Source organism: Numida meleagris, chromosome 7, assembly GCF_002078875.1.
Source record: "Numida meleagris isolate 19003 breed g44 Domestic line chromosome 7, NumMel1.0, whole genome shotgun sequence".
NCBI classification, from domain to species: Eukaryota; Metazoa; Chordata; class Aves; order Galliformes; family Numididae; genus Numida; species Numida meleagris.
Window position 1 is genome coordinate 1896785 of NC_034415.1, and position 15541 is coordinate 1912325.

At 38.7% G+C, this 15541-nt stretch overlaps 2 long non-coding RNA genes across 12 annotated transcripts in view; one reads left to right on the forward strand and one right to left on the reverse strand.

Annotated features, from left to right (window-relative positions):
• Positions 1-15541, reverse strand: part of LOC110402498 — a 267102-nt gene that overhangs the window by 39378 nt on the left and 212183 nt on the right. For all 10 annotated transcript variants that reach the window (XR_002441134.1, XR_002441135.1, XR_002441136.1 and 7 more), the window contains one exon: positions 9368-9556. This is a non-coding gene — a long non-coding RNA (uncharacterized LOC110402498). The remainder of the gene's footprint in view (positions 1-9367; positions 9557-15541) is intronic.
• Positions 8661-15538, forward strand: LOC110402502. Of its 2 annotated transcripts, none has more exons than XR_002441145.1 (4): positions 8661-8975; positions 9413-9509; positions 11689-11773; positions 12715-15538. It is a non-coding gene; the product is annotated as an uncharacterized LOC110402502 (long non-coding RNA). The 2 variants fall into 2 exon arrangements; XR_002441144.1 differs by having other exon boundaries at positions 8668-8975; positions 11692-11773.

The following is a 15541-nucleotide window of genomic DNA, read 5'->3' on the forward strand; positions in this document are numbered from 1 at the left end:
TGGCATAGGATAAAGCTTGAAACGGAGTGACTGAAAATCTAAGAAGTAGATGGAAGAGGCTGGCATCATGGGCTAATCAGTGAAAGAAGTGGTTTCTTGATCCTGAATGAGAGACGATAGGTAGGATGAGGGGAAGCTATGAATGGCTTTGAAAGTGAAGACAAGCTGCTTATATCAGATAGAAAAAGAGTTTTATATTTGACAGTCAAAGTGATGGGTTAGGAAAATGATCTCTGCAGTGCTATGCAGTATAGAATCATCCCTGAAAAATTCCATTTGTCAAAATCAGAGGAATGGATATTGCAGTAATCAACTGAGCTTTATAATATTTTACATATATATAAATTCTTGCATAATAATCATCATATAGTAAACTTTATAGCTTCCAATCAGTGTAATTATTTTTAATGATTTTTGGAAGCTTGAAGCAAGCGACATCGTGAAGCGGACATTTTGTTGGATATTTCTCATACGATTCTTTTGCAACATTCTTGTAAAAATTATAGTTTTCTAAAAGAAGAAAATTATGTATTTAACACCCTTTTTATATGCATCTCTTTTCTTTTTTTGGCTAAAGCCTTTCATTTAAACACAATACCTGAGGGCATTCAATGTTCATATCCACGGCATATTATGCAATGACTTAGCTGGTGGTCTTGGTTTATTCCTCTCTGGCTTCTGCTGGCAGGAAAGAGGTTGTCCATTACAACCTGGAGATCACTCTGGAAAGTCTGTATGCTGGATAACACATACACATACTAGCATGCCACCTCCTAGACATGCAGATATAACAGCACTTCTACACTTTGTTTGGAACGGTATTAGGTTATAGTGGTTCTGGCTGTAATACACAAGAAATTCATTTTATTCCCTATTGTATCATAGCTTTCATTTCCCCCATGCAGAGACTGACTGCTACATACACATTCTTCCAGGGCTTTTCCTATTAATAGACAACCTGGCTTCACACGCTGAAATGAAGGAACAAGGTTTTGAGTGCCTGCCTAATTTAAGCAGACCATATGTCATATGCTATAGTATCCAGTCATAGGAGAATAAAATAAAGCAAGATTGAGAGGTAAAATAGCTTCCTACTGTTAGCTGGCCTCTCAGACTCAAAATTTCAAGGACCGTTACTTAAGTGCGCTTAGAATTACTTGCTTGTTCTACGCATCGCATGAAGTTACACGTATTTCTGATGTGTTGTTTACTAATAAGTTAGTGTCCCATGACTGTAGAACCAAAGCCTACAACAGCTATTGCAAACCTTCCTTGGCTAATGTAAAATACATTAGTGGAAGAATGTTGCTTTTTAAAGCAAATTATATTAATTATTATTGTTTAGCCAGTCCATCTCTGCTGCACAGTTGAAAGAAACGTGTTCTTTCAGACTCTTTGACTGGTTATAAAATCAGCATTCCTCACAAATATTTGACTCATTAGGGCTAGCAGTCACATTTTCCTGGCAAGTTGTCCAGTGCTGTCTGCAAGCAGTCAGAGAACTAGAAAATGTAATAATCTGATTTTCCATTTACTTCCTCCCCCTTATCTCACACATTTCTACTGCATTTTTTCCCTCTTTGCCTTGTTTTTAGGTATCTCTTGAGAAGCAGCATTGCCAGATCACTTCTTTCATGCCAGGGAACGAATAAGAGCACAGTCAGCTGACGGGCATGCATGCTTGCACATTCTCGGGTTTTTAGGAAGTGCTATTCTCTACTTTCAGTAGAAGTCCAACTTCCATCACATTTATGATCCAAATTGGCATTGTCAGAGGTTTACGTTGGTATGAAAAACAGAAAAGGAAGACATTTCATTGCAGACATAACTTAAGACTGCACTGTTTTCTTATCTTCTACTTGTGACCAATGAGGAGAATAAAAGATACACAGTCTCAAATGGAAAGGAAAAGATTAACGGAGAGAAAAAAATTATTGGAAATGAGGAGGAATTTTATATGCATATTTTAACCAGCGATCATCTGTTTGCCTTATGAATCTGCAATACTGCATAGCGCTTGCAGTTTAGATACTCAAAAATCAGAAATGAATAAAATTTAAGAAATAAAAGCCACATATGGGAAAAAAATACCTTACTGATCAATTATTCACTTTTGCAAATACTATACTTATTCCTCCCCTTTCTTTTCTACTTTATTCAGTTAGTAACTTACACTCAAAGATGATGGCTAAAGTTAAGACAGAACAGCAGTTACGAAAATAGGGAAGAAGGCCAGTTTTAATCAACAGTAAAAGTTATGCAATACAAAGCTCTATGATGTGGCACACTGTCCTAGAAAAAAACAATCCATGCCCCTGTCCTATGAAGCCTTCTGTGATTTATGCCTGTGGAATATGTCCATGAGGACCAAGTTCATATCTGTGTGGAATCTAAGAGGAAAGAAAAAATCTGAAACATCATCTCTGATTGTATATTAGACAGGTCACTCATCCTGCCACGTTTCATGTTAATGCCTCACCCTAATGTAATTATCTGTGAATTTCTGACAATTTGGCAACCAACCAAAAGGTAGACTTGCCCTGTATTTCAAGGAGAGTTCTGAGCCAGAAGTCTGACGCTGTGCAGTTGTATTAGATGGCTGCCTGTCTGTAAGAGTTCGCCTGCATCTGTGCAACATAATCTGTGTATCTGGGCCACAGTGTCCTCCAGTTTTGCAAAACAAAACTAGGTATTTTTGTATTTCAGATTTAAAGTGCTGAGAAAAACACTTTGTAACAGATGTTTTCTCTTTTACTTAGAGTAGTGGAGGTGTAATTTAAGAAACCATTTTGGCACATGTCGTAGACAACATCTTAGAAGCTTCCTTAGGAGCCTAGCAAGAAAATGCCTGGAGTTGCAGTGCTCAATTTGCATCAACTTGCTCAATGCAAAAGAGAAACTGAAAAGTCAGGCTTTCTCTCACTGCATGTTCCCTTTGAAGAAAGAGTTGTGATTGTTGGCAAGGGAAGGACGGAGCTAGGACAAAACAAGGGAAGGAAGTTCTTTTTTTTTTTTTTCCAACCGCCAGCTCCTTAATTTTTGCTGCCAAGAGTATAACTCTAATTTGCAAGACAAACATAAATCTATTTATATATTATTTTACTTGAATTACAGAAAATGACATGTTGAAATGGGTTGAAATCTTTGAGTATTCAGAGAAGGGAAAATAAGGGAAATACAGACGTAAGACAAGGGTCATTCTGATGCTAATGAAAAACGTTCCTAGTCAAAAAGAATGTTTCTGTTCATGCTTAAGGTACTTTTTAACTCAGTGCATATTTTTTTCCTTTTATAATGTTGTCTCTTATTACAGTGATATGGTCAGAAGTATTTAGATGGATCAATCTCTAAGCATTTAAGCAAACAATGAATCCTTGAAAAGCATCAATAAAGGAAGCCTCCCTGTAGTCTTCCTTGAATAATTTATATGCATTTTGGGCCTAACCAGGGCCAAAAACCATCAACATAGAAGATTATCCTGATAAATCTGTTAATTGCAGTAATTATTAAATGTAACATCTGTTAAGATTCATAATGATAGTATAAAAGTTGATGTCATGAGTTAAGTTGTGAGGATATTTTCTGCAGATTTTGCATATATCAAAATTATTTGGTAATGCCTTTGTGACAGACATGCAAAACCTGTGTTTTTGAGTGGGAACAAAACATTAAATCACAGTTAGCAATGTAGCACCCCATGACAAAACTTGGCCGCTTAACTATAACTTGCTTAAAAATGACATATTTATTCAGCCTTCCCAGAAGAAATGGAAGACAAAAAGTATTTGCAAATATTAAAAAAGATAGAATTACTTTGCTGTTGCTGTTATCACACTGTAACTACAAGCCTGACCACAAAGAGAAGCAAGAATTTAGACTTTTGCATAAACAGCCTCTGGAGATGCCAAGAATCACTTTTAAACTGAAAGATTAAGGAAAAAAATGCATTTCTGCAAAATATATCCTTTATAGAGCAAGACTCCAATAAGACAAACTTTATGATAGTTACACAATGTGGGAATACAGTTAAAGAAATCTGTAGCAAATCTATCTAAAAGATCAAAAGTAATGAGGCCCTTTGACTCCACTTCCATTGACATAATATCTTACATTTACTGGAGGACTAATGCCTTCCATACATTACATTAAAATTTGACCTCCCTTTCTTTTTACTACATTCTTACGTCACTTCTTCTAAAACAAATCTTTCTCTACCATTAGGGAGCATGGGTGGAATAATGGGACCATGCCTAGAAATATAATGCAAAAAAAATTGTGAAAATAAAAAGAAATGAGGCAGTGTTTCAAAGGAGTTAAAAATCAAGTAGTCCGACTTTGTCTTTAAAAACGCGGGAATTTCGTTAGTTAAATCCCACAGCATTACATATTCATCCAGATTTTTGAGCAACCTGTAGATCCAATATTTAAGCAAAAAATTACTTACCCTTATAAACATAGTTAAAAACTTTTAAGAGCATCACAATAAACGTTACGGCATCTCATAACAAAAGTGCAAGTAGGAAAAAAAATCGTGTTATTCAATCACAATCATTCAAATTACACATATTAATTGGAGACTTCATTTCAATTGCCAAATAGCCTCACCTTCTTTGAACCTGTAAAGCTCTTCTCAGAAACTCCCCCTTAATCAGGTCTAAAGAAACAGCTGCAAACATTCAACAGGCTTCAATTTGGTGATGTTTTCTGATGTTTCATTTTGGATCTTCAGTTTACCAAGTTTCCTAGCGAGAATCATTTTTGTTTTTAAAATCTGGAAATGATTATGATCATCAAGATGTGAGACACTGTGATCATACTTAGTTTGAGTTTCTCTCTTCGTAATGGATGTTGAAAGACAATGGATGCTTAGTGTGAGAATAAGCACCAACGCTTCTGGGTTGTTTCTTTCCAGATCCAAACAAACTCACAAAGCAGAAAGGGACTAATGACAGCATCCCTTTGGTTTATGGTCCATCTGGAAATAGGTCACCTAACTGTGCGATCTGAGATTTAATCGTGGAGTATTATTTCCTTTGTTGTGGGAAAGAAAGAGCCTTCCCCTTCCCTAGTAAATAAAGAATCTGACTGAATAATTTAGTTTCTCAAAATATTCAAGGGTGCCGAATTCATAATGAAAATACTGTGTTTTCTCTGACTCTTTTTGGGAATTATCTTATGTGAAGCCAGGATCTGGCACGCCTTCGAAACTATACAGCCAAAAAAAGTAGGAAAGGCAGTGATCTCTGAGAAACTTGCTGCCGCTATTCAACCGGCGGGACTTGGAATTGCAAGGGATGTCATAAAAGCCAAATAGTCTCTGGGAAAGCACCGTCAGGCGGAGAAAACAGGGTCTCATTTCGAAACTTTCCTCCAAAACTAGTTTCTTTTTTGTTAGTATTTGCCATCTATTACATGCAAAATTTTCAGACAACGTTTCTAGCTTATCTGTAAATACCGGAAGAAAAAAGTCTATCATTAGAAATGGCATTCTCCCTCTTTCACAGATCTATTGATACTCATGCAAAAAAACTTGCAGTTCTATGCTATTTCCTCAATCAGCATTGTCAAATGGAAAACCTTAATGCAGTCTGAGGATGGAAAGATTTTGGAGCTCACATTCAAGTTTTTAATGGCCGTGTCAGAGTTCTATTCAAATAAACAGGTGAAACCTAATCCCATACTTAGCCCAATAAGAACCAGAACTCATAATGCTGGCTGCTTGTCTTGCTCATTCTATCCAAAATCCAAATTTGCATTTCACTACATTTCACTATTTCTGAAAGTAACGCTTCCTACTTTATTACGTTGGCCCACAATGCCAATATTCTGTTGCATGTTGTTGCTGTGTGGCAGACGGCAGCAGAGGGGCAGTCTGACAAAATGGTGTCAGACACACAAGTGCATATGAAGTAAAAGTGTGTCAATGAATTCCTCCGAGGGGAAAAAGGGCACCCACTGACATTCATTAACACTTGCTGAACATTTCTGGAGACCAAACAGTGGATGTGAGCACAGCGAGGCAATGAATGGTGCATTTCAGTAGCAGTGACAGCAACCGTGAGTCACCTCTGCTGGTGCAGGTTGTTATGAGCGTGGCATGGAGGCTCCTGTTCATTGCTGGTGAAAATGCACAGCTACTGGTGGTGACTGTGTTGAAAAACAGCGTTTTGTAACTGAGAATTTGCTCCCTCAAATAGTGTTATTGTGCTCTTTGTATCAGTTGCAGTTTCTACGGAAATAAATAGGAGGCATTACTTCTGGAGTGACCCACTTACCTAGCATGTGGAAGTATCTGAATGCTTAAAACATATCTTGTGAAAGATGAATTAAAACCTTTACTTCTAGTTGTATGAAATGTCATAGTAATCCTTCCTCTGCCATACACAGACCTATTGGGAGACAGTTTAAATACTAAGGGAAAAGCTCACTACATGGAAGTCATTGACAAGTGCTTTTTTATCCAGTAATAAGAGGAAAACTTAAAGTGTGAGCTCCTCGAGACTACACAGAAGTATTTTGAAATGCTTGTCATTCAACATTTAGTTGAATACGTGTTCCGGCTCTGTCTGGAGAACTGATTCTCATTTAAAAAAAAGGAATGAAAAGGAGCATACAGATTGCAGTAGTAGAGAAAATACGGCCTGTGCTTCCACAGCCTGCTCTTAATTGAGAAGGAGTGCAAGAGCAGCATTTTAAGGACATTTCCTGAAGTGAATAAACATTTACACACACCTCCAAAAATAAGAACTTTAAATATTTTGAAAAATAGTTATTAGTCTAATTTTTGCCTTTATTTTGGAAGCTATAGGTGAATTCAGTGTTGTGACACGTTTGCTCTGAATCCTCCTTTATCTCTGACAATAAACCGTAGCATTAAAAGAGCACTGCTGTGCTTTCTGTAGGGGGCAGTCTGATCAAAGTTTTTGTTTTCCAGTAGGAAAAGCATTGGAAAAAACGATTTTGCCAAACCAACATGTAGAACATTAAAGTTCGATGTCCAAAATGCTTTCAGTGCTGGTTAACTAGAATTATTTTAATATTTGTCTAGTGGAGTATTCAGAATGAGTCATGTAGAAATGAATATTTATGTTCCCTCTGACCTCAAACATTCATGGCCTTGCACAAGGTCACGTAAGGAGACTGTGGAAAGCTTCCACATAACTAACTTGACAATTTATCTCCTTAGTTCAGCAAGCTGTGTATGTGATATACACCACATGGTTTTTGGTGCGCTCAGAATCACATTATGTTCTCCTAAAATTCATTTTATAACTATTTAATTGTGAAAGATGATAACTGAAAATATACAAGGAGTGCTGGGGCAGGGAGATGAATTGCAAGGGATAGCATTTTGCTGCTGCTGGGGTTATTTTTAAATCTGGCAATGATTCTGTCACCATTACACATGCTGTTTTTCCCCAAAAGATATCCCGAACGCAGCATAAATTTCCAAGCCCAAAGACTAAGAGTTTCAGAAAAATAAAATGCAAAAGCAGCTGCTTTGCTTCTTGAAATCTTTCTTGGATCTCCTAAAATTATTTTTCTAGAGCTACTGTGCTTCTGTGTTTTCCAGACAGTTTTCAAAATATTTCTCATGCAGATACAAATGCACATATTAAAGAGTATGATTCAGATCAGGAGGACTGATGAGTCAGTTATATACACAGCAGCATAACGAACCAAATGACAGGAAAAAAAGGAAATGGCAGATTTAGGATTCCTTAAGCTTGAATAAGAGGAACACAGATCCAACTGAATGTTATGTTTTATACAAGGAGTTATTTTGCCACTTGAAAATGTGGCAAAGGAGGCAGAACTTAGAGTGATGAAATTCCAGTGCCCAAGAACTCCAAACATCTCTGGAATTGTGTGCAGCACTTAGCAGGAAAATGGAAACATTCAGGGCCCAGAACTTGCAAGCATTACAATATCTTTCAAAGGGCAGCCTGAAACAAAGCTGTCCTGCTGCAGTATGAATTTTCAGAAGTACATGATTTTGCCTAGAATTGGAATAACAGAAACACCGCTGGAAACAGAACACCGTACAACAGAACGCTATGGAAAATATAAAGAAAATTACATTGGTCTGAAAAAATCAGACGGGGGTTAAAAAAGATGGAAAACATCAATTCAGCTATGTTAGCAAGGAGGACAAACACGACAGTCTCTGTTCATTATGAATTTTCAGTTCCTTTGATTACTCGAGGCCAAAGCAATAAGCAAGTTTGTTCCTTTTAACTTGTACATCAGCTTTTAAGAGCCAGGAGTACTGAGTAAAACAGGAGCTACTGCTAAAAGGGCTGCATTCAGCACAGAACGTAGCCTACCGTTGGAGTAAGCAACTAGGTCATAACCTTCTCCATTATTCAAAACAAAAAGAGAAGAGCTTTGAAGAATATGCTGTCAGAACAACCTCAAGATGTAAGTATATCTATTTTTGCTTGTTTGTTTACTTGTTTTTTCTTACTTTTAATATATATATAAGAATCGGAGTGGGATGGTTAGAAAAGGTGTGTCGGGCAGTCTTCACTTAGCAGCCTCATGGGATAACTACACTCAGTGGCCATCTGAGATTGAGGGCAATTTCCTGACCACCCTCCCAGGAGTGGCAGGCACAGATCAGGGTGTGGCTACATCACTGCTCTCGCCTTCATGCTCAGGGTAGGAAGCCCTCCCTCTCTCTTCCTAGAACATAAGCCGGGATCTTTTATTTCCTGAACAACTGCTCCATGCCTCCCCCAAGAAAAGATGCGGGCTCAGTGGAAGCATCTCAGATGCTGAATTCAAGATGTGGGCCACCAGCTGGCCCTGAGCAAGTTTGTTATATGGGAGAGAGTTTCATTTTCTTGATAAAAGTCCTTCCACAGATGTGAAAAGGACTGGGGGCGGGGGCAAGGGAAATAAAGGAAGGACCAAATCCTCTCTCAGCAGAAGACAACAGCTAAACTTCCACTCAGTCACTCAGCTGCAGAAGGGTGAGTTCCAAATGGCTTGGTTTAGGCAAAGCATTTTTATGGCTACAAAAATAACAAACTGCAAATATTTCAAATCATGTAAGACACCTCATTTCTATTTAAAGCATTTCTGTTTTCATATAGTTTCATAAGACCTGTGGCTATCCACTACACAATTATACTGTAATTCTCATTTACATTAGTTATACCTCTATCCTATTCAGGGTCTATTAACCTATATCAGCAAAACAACTGCAAAATATTGTGCAATTAATTTACACAAGTGAGATGGTTCTCCAAGATAATAAAAACTATTAGCTATAATGGCTACAGTGATTACTTACAAGAGTAAGACAAACTTGAGGCTTCATCTGGCATCAACTTGTTTAGGAAGAACATTGTCTGTTACTTACCTCCCACAATTCTTTTTTTCCCTCTTGACTTCTTCCTGCCTTCAGCATCAACAAATCCTACGTGTCTCCACAAATCCAGAAGATGAAATGCTTGTGCTGCTATAGGATGCTCCTCTGGATGGCAGTTCTCTGGGACAGTCAGGTAGGCATTTCCAAGTTTCCCTTTTTAGAATTCCTTTAAGAAGAGTCCTACAGATTTGTAGACGTGAGCACTTTTAGAAAAGCTTATATATATATGTATTTAGGAAAATATACTAATCTTCTAAAATTGGGACATTTTACTGAAATGCTTGCTAGGGAGTTATCACATCCATCTTCCAGGAAAATTGTCAGCTCTCAATAAGAGCACTTAGTCACTCTTTCACAGCATGACTCCCATCCTTAATCATAATGAGTAAAGCTAGGAGTTGCCTGTTTGATCCTGGTAGGGAATGTATTAAAGCATGTTTCTTCAGCTGAATGATACCTTAGTGAGGAAATAGCACAAAATGGAAAACTAAGGTAAATGTTTTAATATCCTGAAATAAAGCTTCTAAATCAAAAAGAACGACTCAAAATCCAGATCAGCAGTACAGTCATTGCTTATCCATTCTTATCTATTTTCAACATGGAAGAATTAACGCACAGCATAAAATGCTGAATATCTGCCTGAGAAATGAAAGAGTAACATCGTTTTTGTCAGATGCTAAGGAATATGACTTTGTCAATTAATGCTCTTATCTTCCACAGCCTAATTGGGAGCTTGCATGAATAGTTAATAGTTAATGGCAGAGGATGGACAGCAGAGAAGGGCAAGTCAAGATCTGTCACACCGGGATCACTGGCTGTCAGATAGCCACCGCCACCGCTCCCCATGCACGCTGGCTGTGTCTGCCAGGATGGGGGAGCACGCTGGTGCCCTAAGAGGGCAAAATTCTACCAGGCTGATGGAAACGTGGATGGGTGGCTCGTGCTTTCTCTAAGACATTTTCATGTCATTAGCGTTAATGAGGCAGTACCCAGCACACCATGCACACCTTCACGCAGCCCTGCCCTTTGTGACTCCTTGGAAAGTGTCTTTCAGGCTCCTGACCCCTCGTGTTCTCCTATGCTCCATCTCCCCACCCTTAATCCTGGACAGACCCAGCACTTCAGCATGGCTCACACAAGCAGCTGGCCTACTAAGAGGCTAATGCAAAATGGTAATATTTTTGTTTCAGGAACAAACAAAACACACTCAAAACAAAAAACAAAGGGCAGATTCTGACTGAGCACTACAGTTGACCAGAGAAGATCTAATCAAAGTGTCTCTAGAGCGAGAAAGAAAGGTAAAACTGGCACGAGTATCTGCAAGCAGTTTGGGAAGACGCTGTCAAGGAACTACATAGTTTGCAGCCTGAACATTGTCTCATGAATGTCTTTGTGTTGACAGCCCCAATGAGATAAACCTACTGCATCAAACTCAGATAATGACAAAACAATCATACTTCTTGCTATTGAAAAAAAACCTCTGGTCTTTGTAGGCCAATACAGCGTTGTTTGGTGCAAGCACCTGTGCACCTATGTAGTCAGGTCTTAAACAACGTAAAGTAGGGATGACAAGAAACAAGGCTGAATTAATTTGCAAGCCATAAGGCTATTGATGGGAGGCCATATTAATATGCTTTAAGAAAATTTTTTTTAGATATATTTGTTATCTGCTAAAGGATGTTGGAAAAAAACACTAGGCCCTTTCTGTTTTTGTTATTAAAGGCATGTTTAATCTCTAACTTATGTGAGGTTTAGTGCTTGTGGGTCTATAATTTAATTGGAAGGAAAAGAATAATGGGAGTGTTGTAAAATTGTTTCAATGAACTTTTCATTGTTGTAATTGAAAATATGTATTGTAAGTTCTGTCCTTTATCCAGAATTAGACGTTAACAATAATTACATCATTTAGGCGCATTCTTGTTTTTAAGAAATATGAGATGCTTGTTTAAAGGGACTTTAGGATTGATTAACTGAAGTTAATTTTATTAAACGGAGCTGTGATTTGCTGTGTGTATTGTTAAAGGATGTGATTGCAAAGATGCTAGTTAAATAACTGGAAGTTGATTGCACATTTAAGTCCACAGAGACTGAATTCTGTCGTGGATCTGTGTGCAGTTTTTAAAGATCTCAGTGAAGTATTTTGAATGCTGGTCAGGCAGAAGCTGCAAAGATTTAAACAGATAAATCTTCAGTATTAAGTCAGATAAGATGAAAATTAGCCAAGGAGACTTAATGTGACTGTGCCACGTACCCCTCTCTACCAGCTCTATTTTTAAATTTAAAGGTTTATAATATTTCTGTTTTTTATCCAGCAGCATCTTATGATAGAAGACAGATATTCCCTGAAAGAGAGACCAGAAAATAACCGTTTTCTCCTCCTTCCCTTCCTCTCTGCAGGTGAGTGCCTTAAACAGTCAACCCTAGAGTCATGTTCCTTCTTGCTTGCTCCCATCTGTCTCAGTTTCCTTCCTGTAAGTCTCACTCAGTACTTAAATAAAAAAAAATCATAAGCACCGACACAGAAGACAGAACCTCCTAGAAAAGATGAAAGGTCAATCCTTCCCGCTTTATCAGAAGCCAGAATTGTAAACTTTACCTCCAGAGGGTTAAAGGGACTATGTTGTTTTGTCTTGCACAGGTTTTCCTACATACGAAGATACTTCTTCCTCTTAGTAGGTGTTCAAAACCAGGATGAAGGGGAAAAAAGCCCAACTGATATTTTCTGTCCTAGCATTTGCACTGCACTTCCAATATCTGCACTGGGCATGTTTAGACATGTCCAGGTTTTACTTTTTTTTTTTTTTTTTTTTTTTTTAAAGGGTTTCCCTAGTTCATTTGGAGCAACAGCATTCAGATGTTTCATCAGTTCCAGCCTGGGTGGGAAAGCAGATCACTGCCTAAACTGTGAGCTTGCCTTCTCATGGCTGGGTTAGACAGATCTCATTAGTGTAGCTGATCTAATTGGTACAAAAGTATTTAATACTTTTCTACCAGATGTGCTGCTAGGGGCATGAAGATGATTCAGTTTGGAGTACGTGAGTGTAAGTTTCATAATAAAGTAACATCCAGCAATAAATTATCAATTTTTAAGGACACGTGATGGAAATTTAAAGATTAATACTTTATACTTGTTCTAGTATGTTTAATAACAGTAGCTGAAATCATTTCAAATAATCTAATGCATTAATATTTGCTTCTAGATATGCTTCTGGAATTAAATATTACAACAGAATTAATATTAAATTGAATTTTATATATTAATCAAGGCAAGTCTTTGTTCTACCCATTATGACTAGATTAGCAAGAAAACTGTGGCTGGATGCTGTTTCATTTTACAGGGTTACACCACATACAAGGATCTGGTCATTGTTATGAAAGGGATTCTGGAAGTCCCAGCACGCTGTAATCAGGTGCGAGTTTAATTGGTAGAGGAACAGCTCACTGGCTTCACAGGTGAGCAGAAGTCATCATCCATGAGCAAACTAAGAGCACGCTCACTGCCTCTGTCAACCACGAAAGAATAACTCCAGTACCATTTGTTCCTGGAGCAAAACCAAACACTGCCAAGAGGTGCCAAAGACTGGACCCGTGAGCTCGGTCTGCTGTTAGTACCACTACGCTCAGACAGAAGATTGCATACAAGCAGGGTGACGGAAAGGAGATGTTACACCTCCCATTTCCCAGACAGAGGATGGAGAGGCTGTCAAAGAAGCTATCTGCTGCTACTTGCAGTGAACGCAGCTGCTTTTAGTAGCCAGACTAAATGCAGAATGGCACTGTGCCACGGATGTCCCCTAAATGACTTTCTCAGGCAGGGACAGAAAATGAATCCAGTCAGACGGTCGCCAAAGCCACGGCCTTAACCACAGTTCCCTTTCCGCTGCCTGCTTCTCCCCCAGCCCACTCTCCACATCCATGGAGGCAGCTCACACAGGGCGAGGGGAAAAAGGGCTTGGCCGAATGGCCGTCCTGTGGGATTCCTTCTGCTTTCCTCACATTTGGGTCACTGGAGCGCTCAAAATTCAGCTTTTAACAAATTTATCACCTTCAATCATTCTCTATTAGACCTAGTAGCATTCCTCTAAACTACTGAAAGTCATTTTACACTGATTCCTTTGTACTGCACAGTGTGAAATAACAGATATTATATGTAACTTGCAATTGAAGATTTTGCAATTGAAGTCACAGCCCCAGAAGCCAATTAAAAAATAACACATTCCGTGATTTCTTTTGACTATGAAGAGGGACTGGTTCTGCCATTTTACTCACTAGAGGTTACATATACATCTCTGTACATACAGGAGTTACTTATGGAAATTACAGCAGCAGATTGGAGTGATAAGCATTGTAATTTCAGCAATAGAGCACTGCTGTCACTTTCTGAACTCTGGATGAAAAATACCAAAGAACCTATTTGTGCCCTACTATGAAGTAATGAATATATACAATTTCACATCTCACAACTAGAATAGTGCCTGTCAGAAGATACACTTTGATTTTTGTTAAGTGCAAAATTCACATTTTTGTTTCTGTGCCTTTTTCAGGCATACAGAACAACAGGGTCCGCATGTTGTTCTGAGAGAATCATGCAAAAAGAAAATATTTGTGTCTTCAGGGAAGAGGAAGGAAAATTTCCTCTTTATTATTCCAGGTCTGATCTCTTAGGTCATGTAAAACAGACCAGAGCTACCTCTCTATCTCCTCCTTGTCTTCTCTTGATAGTTTGCATTTGCATGGGACAGGGAAATAAACACAGTCGTTTCTAATTTTTCTGCTGCTTAGATAAGCCTTGAAGTGGCAGTAGGCATTTGAAGTTCCTTTTTATCTGACTAAACGGCAGTAAAGGGAAATCAACAGACATGGGGCCAAAGTAGGCGTTTGCTCTGGGTCTTTGCAGTCCATGCTGCTGCAGTGTAATGGCTGCCAGCCTGTTTCTTTAGAATGACCACCTCTTGGGCATCATTGCTGCAGTACCTTGGAGACTTTTGGCAACCGGGGCATGTGAGAATAGCTGACATGGACACGGTTACTGAAGCTGCTCTCTTTGTTCCTTCTCTCCCACCTTTCCCCTAAGCGCTCTTAGCACAGAAAGTCCTTTGTATTAAGCTAAGACCTCACATTAATTAAATTTCAAACAACTAGACAAATACAATATTTCAATTCCACAATTAAAAAGAAAAACGTTTATCATGAACCGACAATCATCAGCTAAATGCTTTGGTTCCTAGGGGAAAACTCACTTAAATATATTGCACTTGACCAGCATTTCTCTTTCTCTACACTTTAATGTGTTGGTCATAAAACATCCACTAGAGAGGATACAGGTGCTATAGATGATTGCATGTATAGACAGGAATAGGCAGGAGCCTGAAAGTTCTATTTATTGGCTTGGCTGTTTATCCTTTAGGCTAAGGTTGTATGCATTAACCTAACCACTTCCCAGATTTATTTTAAAAGGATAAATAAAACACATGCCTAGCAATGCTAGAATTTAAATGATTCCAGGTGTGGTGCTCAGTGATCTTTCAGTCAGGCCCTGTAAGAAATTTGATTTACTCTGTTTCTGAGAGGCATGATGACTTGCCTGAGCTACCCATGCAGGGAAATGCCTCTCTGATGGCACGTCCCAGTGTCCTCTAAAATGAAGGAGGCCTGCATGGCTGGCAGCAGAGCAGCTGCCTCCACGTGACACTAGTGCCCCATGTGCTCAGCCTACTGTACCTCGGTCAACACAGCACGGCCAGGAGCATCTCTGCAGCAGAAGGGGAGCCAGTGGGACCGGGGTTGACAAAGACACAGCAAGGGAGACAGACAGACCTATTTGCTTTCCCTCAACAGCCCTCATAAGCTGCTCAGCTGTATAACAGTGATGGCTTAGCACCAGTGACCACACTGAGGGCCAAGGACAATAGAAACACATTGTTGATTGCTCTGTTGAGCTATCTATCTGCAGTACAAAGATATGTGCTTTCTAAGTACAAAGGTTAGAAAGTAAGAGAAAGAAAAAGGATCAAGAAAAGGGATCCATACCTGAAGGCAGTGGGATTTACAGCTCATATTGACAGAGCTTTTAATGGATAATTCATTAATCTGTTTAATTTACACTTGTACTAGACATTTAGAGGTCATTTAACACCTCACTACATTATACTGTATACAAGAAAA